A 14,083-nucleotide genomic window follows, 5' to 3' on the forward strand; every position below is an offset into this window, starting at 1 on the left:
ACATCCCCTCCAGGAGTGTGTAAGCGCATCCCCTCCAGGAGTGTGTAAGCACATCCCCTCCAGGAGTGTGTAAGCACATCCCCTCCAGGAGTGTGTAAGCACATCCCCTCCAGGAGTGTGTAAGCGTTGCTCTCTGCACCAGCAGCAGTTTATTGATGAGTGCTGTGATAGTCAGCCATCCTATTCAATGTAGTAGCATTGATTTTTAAACAATGAGTGATTTTTAAAAACATTGATTTGTTTTATTATTTAAATTATGTGTGTGTGTGTGCGTGCGTGCAAGCATGTGTGTGAATACAGGGCCTTCAGAAGCCAGAGCTGCTGGATCCCTTGCAGCTGGATTTACAGATGGGTGTGAGCCTCCTGGTTGATGTGAGTGTTGAGAACCAAATGGCGGTTCTTTGTGAGGGGCAACAACTGCTTTTAACAGGTTAGCCATTTCTTAGCCCCAGTAGATGACCTTTTGAAAGAGGTGTAACTTCAGACATTGGATCGCTTTCTGAGCTGGGAATAGATAAACTGATCTATGGAAAGGGAACCCCTTTCTTCACTCCTCAGTTTCCCTGTCTTTCTGGTGTCTTCACAGGAAGGAGGGGAGTGCTCAAGGCCAACCCAGCCCAGCCTCTCCCAACTCCCTTGCTGTGTTTGTCTGAGTCCTTTCCAACTTTAGTTCTAGCTCCACACCGACAGTCTGCCTTTACTTCTGAGCTCGTTGCATGAATGCTATCATTTCCTTCAGCAGTTGTGGAACATTCTGTGTGTCTTTCATCTGATATGTTACTTATGAAATACAGATATACCCATAAGCTCTGGCTGCATGGCATCCTACCCACTCTGTAACTCGTGCTGCTACTGGCCTGCTAATTCTGGAGTTGACATTGATGACGACGTGTGCAGTGAATTCTCTTCTCTGCATAGCTGATGGTGGTGGAGTAGGGTGGACTGGGAGGGGGTAATGTCATCCTTGTCTGTCCTGTACTTACAGCCATTTATTCCTGTACTAATCGCTCTCAGTGTGGTGACAGCATTCCTGGCAAGTAACTGGAGGAAAAACAGATATATTTTTGTTCACACCTCCAGGGCATTGTCCGCCATGGTGGGATGTCTCAGCAGCTGGAGAGTGGGGCAGTTGGCCAATTGCGTCCATCAGGAAGCAGAGAAAGCTAAATGCCGGTGTCCACCTCATTTCCTCTTTTGTTTTATTCCGTCATGAGTCCATGCATATAAGTGGATATTCCCTTCTCAGCTAAACCTTCCTAGAAGTAGACACACCAAGAAGTGTGTTCCCATGGTGATTCTAAATTCAGTCAAGCTGACAGTGAAATTTAACCATCACAATCTCTAAACAATGTTTTTTAAGAAATCCATTGCTGGGAAATTTTGTCATTGTACAAGAACCACAAACACAAAGGTATCTGGGGAGGGGTGTAGGTCAGTCAATCAGTGTGGCCTCTTGACATTATTAAGATCCAGGTAAAGAAGGGCTGTGGGATGCTTCGTTGATGTAATTCAGCAACACAGTTCCACAGCCCATATACACCACTGCCTTTTAAAAATTAAGTTGGAATACACCCTAAAATGTTAAAAAAATAATAAGTACATATACCTGTAATGGTTATCTATTATCATCAAATATAATCTTCATTATTTTGTACTGTACTTCATACAGTGGCAATACGCTTACACTAGCATCATCACAGATGCTCGAGTGACATGTTCACTACCATGCCAGGATGGCACCAACTCTTGAGGGACTGGATTTTAGTTTTTGGTTCCACGACGGCCTAATGGGGCTATTCTTACATATAGTGTCCACTGTTTATGAACTGCTATCCTGTGGGGGCATGGCTGGGTTTTTTCTTGGTTCCTTCTCCAACTCGGAAAGTCTGGAGAATTCTCTAAGACTGAGAAATCTGCAAAGCAATTGCTTCCCTTCTGACATAGTTCCACCATCTTTAGGGAGCTACAGAGCTAAGTAGTCCCGGGATGTCTCTCTTTTATTTAATTATAATTTCAATTATTCCACGAGGCCACGTGTGTCTCTGGAGACAATTCTCCTTGATTTCTTTAAAACTCTAACAGTGAAAACTGGTCTGTGAATTCTTTTTCTGGTCATTTTATGTTCAGCTCTATCCTTTGGGTCAGTGTAAGTTTGGGGTAAGTTCAAGGTGTGGCCATTGACGATAAGTATAGCTCCCACACATAGCCCAGCAATCTTTATCTTTCATCGTGCTAAGATAGACTCAAACGTTGTCTTTTCGTATCAGGTAAAAGATGTGTCTTACATGGGCAGAATTTTCTATCGCAGTCTGTGCAGAGCAGCGTGGCCAGCGTGGACTCCAGTTCTTGGTGCCAGAGGCTCATTTGATGGAGAAAAGAGGATTCCAGCAGCAACAATGAGCTCAGATAGAAAGCAGAGGATCCTCTCGATTCAAAAGCCCATTTACGCTGAAAGATTTCTCTCTTTTGATATTGGAAATAAGTCATAAACTATCATCAATTTTTTTTTATGTTTTAAAATATCAGAGCTGGAAGCACAGAGTTCAAAACGCTGGGGGCGGCATTGTGGTTGTTCATTTTTACGCTGGGGGCGGCATTGTGGTTGTTCATTTTTGTTTGCTTGTGTTTTTTTTACAACTTCCTAACTCTCTTAGGAATACAAAAGAGGAACTGGTCATCGGAAGGAATGAAAAACCTGTTATTTTTCTTCGGCCTTGACCACGTATTTTATTTCTGTCTCATCTTGTTAAAGAGGTTGAAATCTATTTATAATTGTGTTTATATGTGTGGCTGTGCACATGCAGTCCAGTGCCCTTGGAGGCCAGAGGCATAGGAAATTTTGGACTGGAGTTTCAGGTAGGTGTGAGCTACCCAGTGTGAGTACTGGGAACGGAACTTAGGATCTCCCAACCACTGAGCCATCTCTCCCGCCTTCCCACCCTTACATCCTTCCTCTGGGCAGAGCTAGGGCGTTGATTTGCTACATTTTCAGTGACAGGTTCTGAAGGTTGTGATGAGGGTGCTTGTTCGTTTTCTCCAACTTGACACAAGCTGGGGCATGTGGGAAGAGGCAACCTCACTTGAGAAAGTATTTGCCTATAGGCAAGTCTGTGGGACATTTTCTTGATTAATTATTGATGTAGAAGGGCGCAGCTTACTGTGTATGGTGCCACTGCTGGGCAGAGAGTCCTGGGTTGTGTAAGGAAGCAGGCTGAGCAAGCTATGAAGAGCAAGCCAGTGAACAGTGTTCCTCTGTGGTCTCTCCTGGAGTTTTTGCCTTCACTTCCCTCTGCGATGGACAGTGACCCAGACTTGTAAACCAAATAAACATTTTCCTCCCCAGCTTTTGTCCATGGCTGTTCATCACAGAAATAGATAACAAACTAATATAATAAGAAGAGAAATGCATGGAGGAGGGCAGGAGAGAGAAAGCAAGAGAGAATATGTGCTTACAAAAATTAAAGAATAAACTGTAGAGAATGATGGTAAATTAAGTTCAATTAACACAAAATAAAGACAACCCCTGAGAAAGTTCTCCCAGACGTTGTCATCAGCAGCATCCTAGTTTGCTTAGCAGATGGGATTGCACTGAAAAGCCACTTAACTCAGACGTCAACTCGCTGTGTTCCTTTGTGTTCCGGATTTCTTTGGCACAGGCAAATAGCGTATTTCCAGGGTACGGTGTGCCAGCTTGGGAGGAATTCACGGTGCGGGATGACGACATCACATCTGATTTCTTCCAATGCTTCCTCCTAACCCCCACTCATAGAAACAAGAGAAATGCCTTTCCTTGGTGAGAGCGTCTCTACCAGGGACATTTCCTGATGGTCGTTCTCTAAATAGATTGCATAGGATGCGTTTGATAGTCTTATAGACACAGTTCTAAAATGCAATATCTTCTATTTAAAAATTTTAATTGGGATACATTTCCATGATTGAGGCATTTTGGATCATGTCCAGCCTTGCACCACAGATGTATCTGTTACTAGAACATTTCCCACCCTGCCCGAAGGAGGCTGCCCTGCTTCTTCCGCCTCTCTGCTAGCCCAGCCCAACACAGTGCCACAGCCTATGTCAATAACCTCTTGTGTATACCTTGGTAAGGTCTAAGGCCAAAATCTATGGCTGAAATAGAGTCAGAAGACAGATTTGAATCTGCGATGTGTCATTTGTTTAGTCTGTGACTCTCGGTAAATCATTTGATTTCTTTCAGATAGTTTACTTCTTAAAAGTGGGAAAATGATTGACAGATACTTCTCATAATTATTTATGCCTTCAATTTGATCTTCCATACAAAGTTCTATCATCATAATTCATTTCGATCAATGCTGGCTTGAAAAGTTAAATATTTCAGTAATCTCCCTCTGGCCATTTCCCTCACACTCTGTCTTCTCCACGTTGACATCAATATCTGTCAGCATTAAAGCAAATTATAGTGAGTGATCTACTTCCCAAAGTCTTTCTCCCAAAAGGACTTTGCGTCTTCTGCTGCAACTTTGCGACTTCGGTGTTGGCTTCTTTGTTTTCGCTGTTGTCACTTTATATCATCTGTGGAAGTGAGTACTGTAGAACGTGCCAGTGAATATCCAAACATCTTAGGAAACAAAATTAACGATAAGGATCAGACCGCGTTGTTGTGGAGAGAACTGCTTGGATGCTTGTGGAGCTTCCCTAAGAGTTCAGAGGGAAGACTGAAATGGACCAGACTGCATTAGAAGATCGCAGAGAGCCCATAGAGGAAGACACGGTAAGAGAGAGGCTCTGGCAGCCACTTACTCTCAGGCAAGAGTGAGCTATAAGCAGAGGGCTAAGCATCACGGGAAGAATACATGTCCTTGAAGCTGTTAGAATCACAGACTTAATCAGGAGTGTTCTCTAAAGGTTACCTGAGTAGGGCTGAGAGTTCCCAAGAGGTATAATAGACACCCCAGGGCCAAAGAAAATTCAGGAGGAAGGCACTGAATGAAGCTACTGGTTGTCACCACAGGCTTTGGTGGTGGCACATTAGGCTCAGTCCCAGGCAGCAGTGGGGCTTCCATAGCAAGGCCTGGAGGCTCACCGACCCCAGACAATGATGCTATTAGACCCAGAACCCACAGTTATATCAGCCACTGTCACTAACACAATTCATTATCACCATTGTTGGAACATTTTGTTTCTTGAAAATAATGAGAACATACTGAATGTTTGTCCCATCTACCTATCTACTATTAAGTCACAAATACACACGAAGCTCCTACTGAGAGGCCTGGCTTTGCACTAGGATGTAGAGTAATGATGAAGACCTGAACTGGTAAATCCCCAAAGTCACAAAGGCAGTACTGTGAAGAAGGTGTCAGACAGGCAGCATGGAAATCAGCAGGGTAGTGTTGCGGACTGATAAGTCCTGCAGAAACGTGTGTAGCGTGGTAGTTTAAAGACAGTGGTACAGGCAGTGGTTTCTGAGGAGTGACTCATGAGTTCCCTAGCCCACCCTAAGATCCAGGCAAAGGGAAACTGGTGCAGGCTGGCTCTCCTGAAACCCACTCTGTAGAACAGGCTGGCCTTGAACGTACAGAGATCTGCCTGCCTCTGCCTCACCTGTGCTGGGATTAAAGGCGTGCAGCATCACTGCCTGACTTTATGTTCCAGTTCTTAAACAAACTGCTTTCTACTCCACTGTGAGTAGAAAGCACCAATCAAAGTAATTAGACTATGGCTACATGCAGCGTTCTCCAAGCTGGGTTCAGTGCTACGAATCTAAGCTGGGGAACTAGAAGGAGGGATCACCGTCCACCCACACATGGCTATTTTTTCCAGAGATTTTGAATGCTAGCTAATTTAAGCCTGTCTGGACTGTGTATGCTTGTGAGAACTTTAAATCCCATAGACAAACAAACTACAAATTCTAAATAAGCTAAGTGTATATTCGATTTCAGCCAGGTGTATTGGCACAGGCCTTTAATCACAAGCATTGGGAGGCAGAGGCAGGTAGTAGATCTCTGTAAGTTTGGGCCAGCCTTGTCTGTATAGTGAGTTCTAGACAGACAGACTTTGTATAGGTACCCAGTCTCTAAATAAATAAATAAATAAATGGAGTTTTACTCAAGTTCATCACCAGAGGAATTTGAAAGAAGGTGAAAGTGCTCTTCAAGCTTATCTAAGAGTGATGTCCATCATAAAACATTTTGTACATCATGGCCACAAAGGCTCCAGGATCTATGGTTGGGTAGATAGCATTAAGTGCCTATCAGATTTAAATATACTTATCAAATTTCCCAGATATTCAATCTGAGATAACACCCAGATATAAATAGTCTACAATACACTTCACAAAGTAGGCTGCTTGTCATAAATGAACCCTTGTACACACAAACACCTTTTCAAGGATAAGAACGAAAATGTTAAAGGCGCAGCAAACCCTACTGGGTATCAGTTCTTAGTTTCCCACTTTTGTGTTACGGTGTGGGTGAACAGGACAAGGCTGGGAAAAGAACTCGAGTTCTCCCTCAGGTCCATCTTGGAAGCTTTTGGTGAAGGAAGCACCAGCAGAATCCTCAGGGGACAACCTAACCTTAGCTCACCTAACAGAATGCCTGCTTCCTAGCAAGAGGACAGGCTGTGCTGAGGATGGGAGGGTGCTTTCCCTGCTCAGAGCAGCTAAGGGGCAAAAACAAACTGAGCCAAAACATCGTGTTAAATAGAACCCCTGACTTTGGCCTTGGGATGTTTGAGTTGGCTAGAGCTATTTCCTACGAGTAACTATGTTGTGTGTTTGGGTGGGGGGGGGATGGCAGCATAAATTGTCTCAACAGTTATTGTCCTAATTCCCTCCATGACCAATGTGAAGCGAAGTCAGTCTTTTTAACTACTCCACAGAAAAAAGACTCTGTGGAGAATCCTTGGCAGGGCATGGACAGGATTGGAAGTTGTGATGTCTTGCCAAATATCCCGAAAGCCTCAACAGTACAGTTAATCCTGTGTGCTGGCAAAAGCCACTTTTCTCTCATTATTTACGTGTGCTTTGGCAAAGGTGTTCTTAGGCACAAAGGAGACAGCCACTAAAGTGTCACTCTGTATTTGACGCCACCACTGTGGGGATGAGCTTGTCTTCAGTGCTCAGTTTCAGGGACACAGTGTTTTCCCGAGGCGCAGCAGAAATCAGTGGGTAAACGGGAACAGTGTGGGCTGGGTCTTCACAAAGCGAGGCCCATCGTGGAAGTAGAGGTGTGGCCTGGGTCTTCACAAAGCGAGGCCCATCGTGGAACTGGACGTGTGCAGCAGTGGGGGTTGTGTCATGTGATTTCCAATTGGTCTTAACAATAAAAACCCGGAGTCAGATATTAGGGAAAGTCAAAAGATCAGAGAAGCAGAGCAGCCAGCCACTAGTTCTTACCTCTATGAAATCCTCAGAGCAAATGGGGTATCCTGTCTCTACAAGTCCTCAAACTGAATGCCATCTCTGGAGCTCCTGTCTCCTCCCGCCTTAGATTCCTCTTTCTACCCAGCCATCTCACTTCCCATCTCCACCTCCCTAGTGCTGGGGTTAAAGGTGTGAGCCACCACCGCTTGGTTCTGTTTCTCTTTTAGACTGATTCAATCTTGTGTAGCCAAGGGTGAACTCACAGAGATCTGTCTGCCTCTGTCTCTCCAGTGCTGGGATAAAGAGTGTGGCCACTACTGCCTGACCTCTGTGGCTAACTAGTGCCTAGCTCTGTACTATGATCTTTAGGCAAGCTTTATTTGTTAAAGCACAATCAAAACATCACCACATTATTGAAGGTTGAAAAGGTGGGGGTGAAAAGGTTGAAAAGTTATTGAAGGTTGAAAAATGAAGTTTCCATTTTCCTTTACATATTGAGCACATATGACATTATAATTCACACGCATAGTTACCTCAGTTTCTTCTGGAAAAAAGCTGGGTCATTACTCACCTAACAACCAACAAAACAGGTCTGAATTATATCCCCATGTTTAGAAAATCAGAGGGTGGTTTCTCTCCCCACCTTTTTCCCCCTGGTTCTAAGAGCCAGGAGGGAATTCCAAGAACAAAATAAAGATTTGTTTTCGGAAATCGGTAACTAGTATCCAGCTAGGCTCTCCTGGGAATGCCTTGAAGGATCTAAGTCAGCACGCCACAGGGCCGCTGCTCACCCACGCTTATTAAAGCACTCTTCCCCAAGCCTAGGTGTTCATTAACAGTTAAGTGGGAGAGAAGACTGGTGAAGGTTGTATTCATATAAAGAACAATGGAACAGAGTGATGTCATTTGTAAGGAAAAGCCAGTCCCAGACACCCGCCAAGTGACTATATATATATTTATATATATATATATATATATATATATATAGTGTGTGTGTGTATCTGTGTGTGTGTGTTCATGTGTAACATGAAATATAGAAGGGAGACTATTTCGGAAGGGAACAGAGAGGATGAGAAGGAAGAAGGAAACAAGAAAGGGTGAGTGGAGTGAATTTTATCAAAGTATATGACATACTTAAGCAAATGTCCTTATGCAATTTATCTTGTTGTACAATAAATATATGCTAATAATGCTCAGGCTACATAAAATTAATCAGGTCTTATTTTTGTGGGGTATCTGGGGCCTTCAATAAAACAAGTCACACTGCAGAGCCTTAAAGGGAGAAACCATGCAGAGTTCTATGAATTTACTTCATCATACTCTTTTGTTAGGGTTCTAGACAGTTCCATGGAACACGTATTTTCAAAAGAGCTAAAGCTGGAATGTTAGCGTGTCAGCTTTCACATCTAATGAACCCTTATCTACACAAAAAGTCAAGGACTTCCCCTGACCTGGCAGTCTGACTAAGTTCTACGTTCTTGGTTGGGAAATTAGATAGAATAGCATTATAGCAGGTATAATTCAGCTATTTGGGATATGGATTATAGCCTGTAGAAATAGGCTACAAGCTTTATGTCACTCACGAGAGAGCTCAGGTATAAATGAGAGATACTGAGATGAGGCAGAGCTCACAAACGTCTCTGAAATGTGAAATAGGGACCAAGCCACTCCACCGTTGGCAGCCTCCTGCTCATAGGACCCACCTTTCCAAATGGCGCCCGTTGGGGCTGACTGAGAGCCTTGGAGATCCTGGAATGGGCTACGGAATTTCACCTGGCTGTTGTCACCAGTGAGTGTGCTCAGGCAGGAATGCACAGTTGTACAACGTGCAAGTTCTCACCCATGTGTGCGTGCTGGATTCAGGGCTGGGACACACCACAGACAACCCACACACACTTCCTAAAGTCTTCAAAGCTCATGGGAGCGTCTCAGAGATGTTTCCTTGAACAGTTCCCCACATTATGCTTCATGTGATTTCAGCTGTAACATATCATAGTCTGTAGACAGTGGGGCTGCTTCCATTGGATTTCTGTCCTACACCATAGAAAAGTCTTCATGACATTTTGATTTGCTACATCCAGAACACATGACAAGCAAAGACAAAATTTTTTTCACTTACAAACTGAATTGGGAAACACAAAGCAAGTGTAGATGTAGTTTAGCATGAGGATTAAGAACAGATATTTAGGGGTGTGGGGAGATGTCTCAGTTGGTTAAGTGTTTGCTGTTTGAGCCTGAGTACTGATAGGGCTTGAATTCCTGAGAAAAGCGCATGCCCACGGTCCCAGTGCTGGGGAAGTGAAACAGATGGATCCCCGGAGTTTGATGATCAGCAGTCTAACTAACCAATGAGCCCCAGGTTCAGTGAGATGCCCTGTCTCTAACATAAGGTGGAGTGACAGGGTTGGTTTATATGCAGACGCTCATGACTGACGAGGACAAGGGGAAGAATCCACTTGATTTTTAAGCACCTAGTATCTAGAGTTTCTCTTTCTACACTCCATGCTGTTATTTTTCCATTTCCTGCAGGCCCAAATTGTTTTGATTCACTGGCTCTCACGTACCCCAAACTCACAGAATGACAGCTTATTAATTCAATTTGACAAGGGTATCATTTAGACTAGAAACACACTCACTGATATAATCCAAGCTACCTTTCTTTCTCTGTTGTCAAACATCTAAGGAACCAAACATTACCCCAAGCCACTTTGTGTGTGTTTGTGGTGTGTGTGTGTGTGTGTGTGTGTGTTCTGACTAGGTGGTCACACAAAGACAGACACATAAGTGTCAGGTTGCAGTGTAGGGTAACGGTGACCACAGGAAATGGTCCAAAGAGAACTCTCAGCACATGCAGTCCCGGTAACTTCCCTTAGTTGTTGGGCATGAAAAGAGATGAAATAAGGCTTCCTGTAAGGGATGGTGGTCAGTCTGCTATATTGGTGCAGGTGTTCCTGAAAAGGGAAACAAGCATAAGATAGTTCTAGGTCCCTACATGTTCACTAGCTTGTGGGGTGGCAGTGGGATGCATAGCCTGCAAAGGAAGAGATGGGTGAGCCCAAGAGATAAGCAGTAGATTGTCATCATGAAGAACGCCCGTGGTTGGTTGGAGTCATCTTTATGACGTCTATAGCAGGCTGGCTCCCATACCAGAATCAGTGCCTTGCAGCTCTGGAAGCTTGAAATCCAAGTTGGGGCTGTGGGCAGGGCTGCTTCTTCTGGTATCTGTGAAACAAAAATCCATTTCATGTCTCCTCTGCTTCTGGTGGCTTGCAAACAATGTCTGATATTCCTTAACAGACATCAAACTGATCTCCACTTTCATTTTCATATGCTATTCTCTCTGCCACTGTCTCTATCTCTCTGTGTATGTATGTATGTATGTATGTATGTATGTATGTATGTATGTATGTATGTATGTGTGTCCACAGGATACAAACCTGCCTTTCCTATCAGGATTCTAGGTGTATTGGAGTAGGGCTTCCACTGGTAACTGCTTCTATCTTGATCTCTTTTAAAGTCCTGTCTCTGATTAAGATTACATCAGGGAGAGGACTAACACAGGAATTTTGGAGAGACATGCTTCAACCAATGAAAACTCGCGTTTAAATGACCAAGTGGGAGAACATTTGTCTCCACTAGAAAGCTGAGAGAATGAAGCATTGGAGTGAGGCAGACCGAGATGTTCATCAGCAAGGGATCACTCATTAAAACCCAGTAAGTGAAAACACCACATGCCCAATCTCACCCTGGTAGTTCCTGATGAAGGGGCTCTGGCCAGCTTGGGCATGCAAGCCTGGTTCTGGCAGGCCCTGCCCTTCTCTTTCCATTCCTTCTGCCTTGCTAAAAAAACAAAACAAAACAAAAAAACCCATTAGATTAGCATTCCTAAAGCTAGCCTCTAAGGTCTATTCCCTTATTTGGCCATTTTCTCCTCCTGAGGCTGAGTACCAAGGGCCAACTATTGAAGTATTGAAGTCCAACAATCAAAAGCCCCCTTTGGCTCACCTAATTAACATGTCCAATTAAAATTAAACACCTCATCTCCTAACACAGGGTTTCCCCTTTATCTTTGTAAACTGCCATTTTTCTATGGGCCACATCTGTCACCCCTCTATCCAGAGGCAGTTCTTAATCCGACAGGAGAAAGAAAATACCCCTTTCCCCTCTCCCTGGTTTCATTCCCCTTCCCCCTCATCCTCTTTCTCCGGTCTGTGTCTAATTTTTTTTGCCCTTTGTTCCTGTGTCCTTTGTGCTGAGAACTTGGTGTTAGGGTGTCCTAAAGCCAGTACTTTCCCTTTTATGACCTTCCCTTTGAATTACAGTGGCCTTAACATCCTCCCGTGGTTGAGTATTAACGTGTGATTATGTACATACCCTGTGAGCACATTGTAAGTGCTAAATCTAGCATAGAAACTTGCTTTAGTCTGTTGACCATGGTTAAGTTCCATATGGTAATTAATGCCAAGGAGCCTCCAGATAACAATTTTCCCTCTCTAAATACATAGAACTACCTAAAAGCTAACACCTTGGTTGGATATTCTTGCCTCCACCATGTATAGAACTCTTAATTCTTTCTTCTGTGGCCAAATGCCTATTGAAATACACAAATACCAAGGGTGTAAATCTCAGTTGTGGGAGGATTTCAAATCCCCCCTCAGAATTTCTGGAAACTAGATGGATGGTTTGATGCCCTTGCACATCTAATTCTAGAGTACCCAACTTGTAAGTTCCTTCTCCCACCAAAGAAATGCCAAGAGCCTTTCTGTAACATGGTGGTCAAAGATTCACGATTGCAGGGAGGAGCCAGTTGGGACAGCACTCGGACTCTTTGAAACTTGCTTTAATATTCATCCGCATTCAAATGACACTTGAAGTGATCATGTACATTGTGGCTCCTGCTTTTACATCAACACAGCCCTGAAATGGCAAATTTGGTCTAGACCTGAGGCTCTGGAGGGATCCCAGTCTCCTGGGGCTTTTCACCTTGCTGCCATTTTGCAAAGAAATGTTTGCTGATGTTGCAAAGAAATTCTTAAATGGAACCTTATGTCATCAAGAGAAATCCATTAAAAGCATGTTTCTGAAAGACACAAATAGCCTAAAAGTGACCCGTTTTCTGTACATCCCAATGTGAATTTCCCCTTCTCTTTCATGTGTTCCATCAATCCTAACCTTTCTGTGAGGTTAAAGCTACACTCTTGTTTTGCTTACCCACAGCTTATCCAAACTTATTGGCAAACAACTTTTTTGGAGCTAAAGAGAAAGTCCCAAGTACTGTCTAGTGGCTTCCTCTGAACCGAAACCTTCTGGCTGGAGGGGGAAGGCAAACTCTTGAGTCTTGGGATGCAAACAAAACTTACATGTACAGGAAAGTCCACATATAAGGTGCCGGAGGCATCCCAAGGTTATATAAGCAGCCAATGGTGCCAGGAGAAGCCATCTGGAAGGCACTCAGGGTTCTCCTGGATGTGGCTTTCATGACTGATCACCATGGCATCACTGGCATCTCAGAGATGCAGCTGCCTCAGCCCTGCTCCCCTAAGTATCTACAACAGACTTGGTAATTAGCCAAGATGGACGTTTGTAGAATCCTTGCTTAGGTCTGGGGTAAGTGGACATTTGTTTATGTCTCCTCAGGAAAATTTGTCATGCAGCAGGCATTGCCAAACACTCTGGGTTGTCTTTATCACTGCTTCTAGATTGTGTGTGCTGGATAAGTCTAAGGATTGTGAAGAGAACCCTGCCTTCCAGGTTCTTCAGCTGTGTGCTTTTCTGAACCATGGACCATGAGGCCAATGCATGTTCACTTGTTTTTATCATCTTCTGTTCTTCTCTGTTTTCCTAGTCCGATTTCTCCCTAGACTGCATTCTGCCCCTACTTAGCTAGACTTTTGAGTCGTTCTTCCTCTGTGCCAATCTTGGTAAGTTCTCACCTTGACTTTGGGTTTATGAATCTATTGTTACCTGTCCAGTATCTTCAGATAACACCCAAGACTCTTTAATGATATATCCAAAGGACAGCTGCAAGCTCACATTTCTTGGGATCCTTCCTCAGGTTATGAGCTCTACCAGGTAAAGCTGCCTTTCCATCAACACCTGCACCATGTGCATGGCCCATCATCCTTTCCTATGCACAGGACGTGGATCCTCCCATCACCTGTCTCTACAGGTGCAGAGCCCTTTCCTCTGCACAGGACATGGAGTCTATATATTCATGCCCCAAGGAATTCCTTTCCTAGAGCCCATGCCATTTCAATTTTGTTCTTTATTTTGTATTTGTTCAGTTTCTTTCTAGACTGAAAAAAAAACCCTTGAGTATAAAGATATGTCTCATTCATAACCTTGCAACTATCGGGTACAGTGTCTTACATATACAACATGTGCCAAGATAATGGATGAAGAAAAAAAAAACCTCAAAAGTTGTCAGATACAAGCTCCAAACACACTTTTTAAAGCAACACTTTGGGCAGAACTTCCAAATAATGTACCCTCCAGGGATGGCTAGCTGTTGCTGTCTTTCGTATATTCTTAGCACAGTCCCCATGGCAATAGCTCCTTATTCTGAAAGAGAGGCAGGTGTGTGTGGGGGGTGGGGGGAGCAGTGCTTTTCTGTCTGGTTTGTTCTGCTGTTGTGTCAAGTTCATTACTTGCATTTCATCTGAGTTTTGACAGACCAAGCTGGTTCTCAGCCATCTCATTTTCAGAAAGCTTTGCTGCAATGCACTTGAAGGTACCTTGTGG

Source organism: Microtus ochrogaster, chromosome 24 (assembly GCF_000317375.1).
Source record: "Microtus ochrogaster isolate Prairie Vole_2 chromosome 24, MicOch1.0, whole genome shotgun sequence".
Lineage (NCBI taxonomy): Eukaryota > Metazoa > Chordata > Mammalia > Rodentia > Cricetidae > Microtus > Microtus ochrogaster.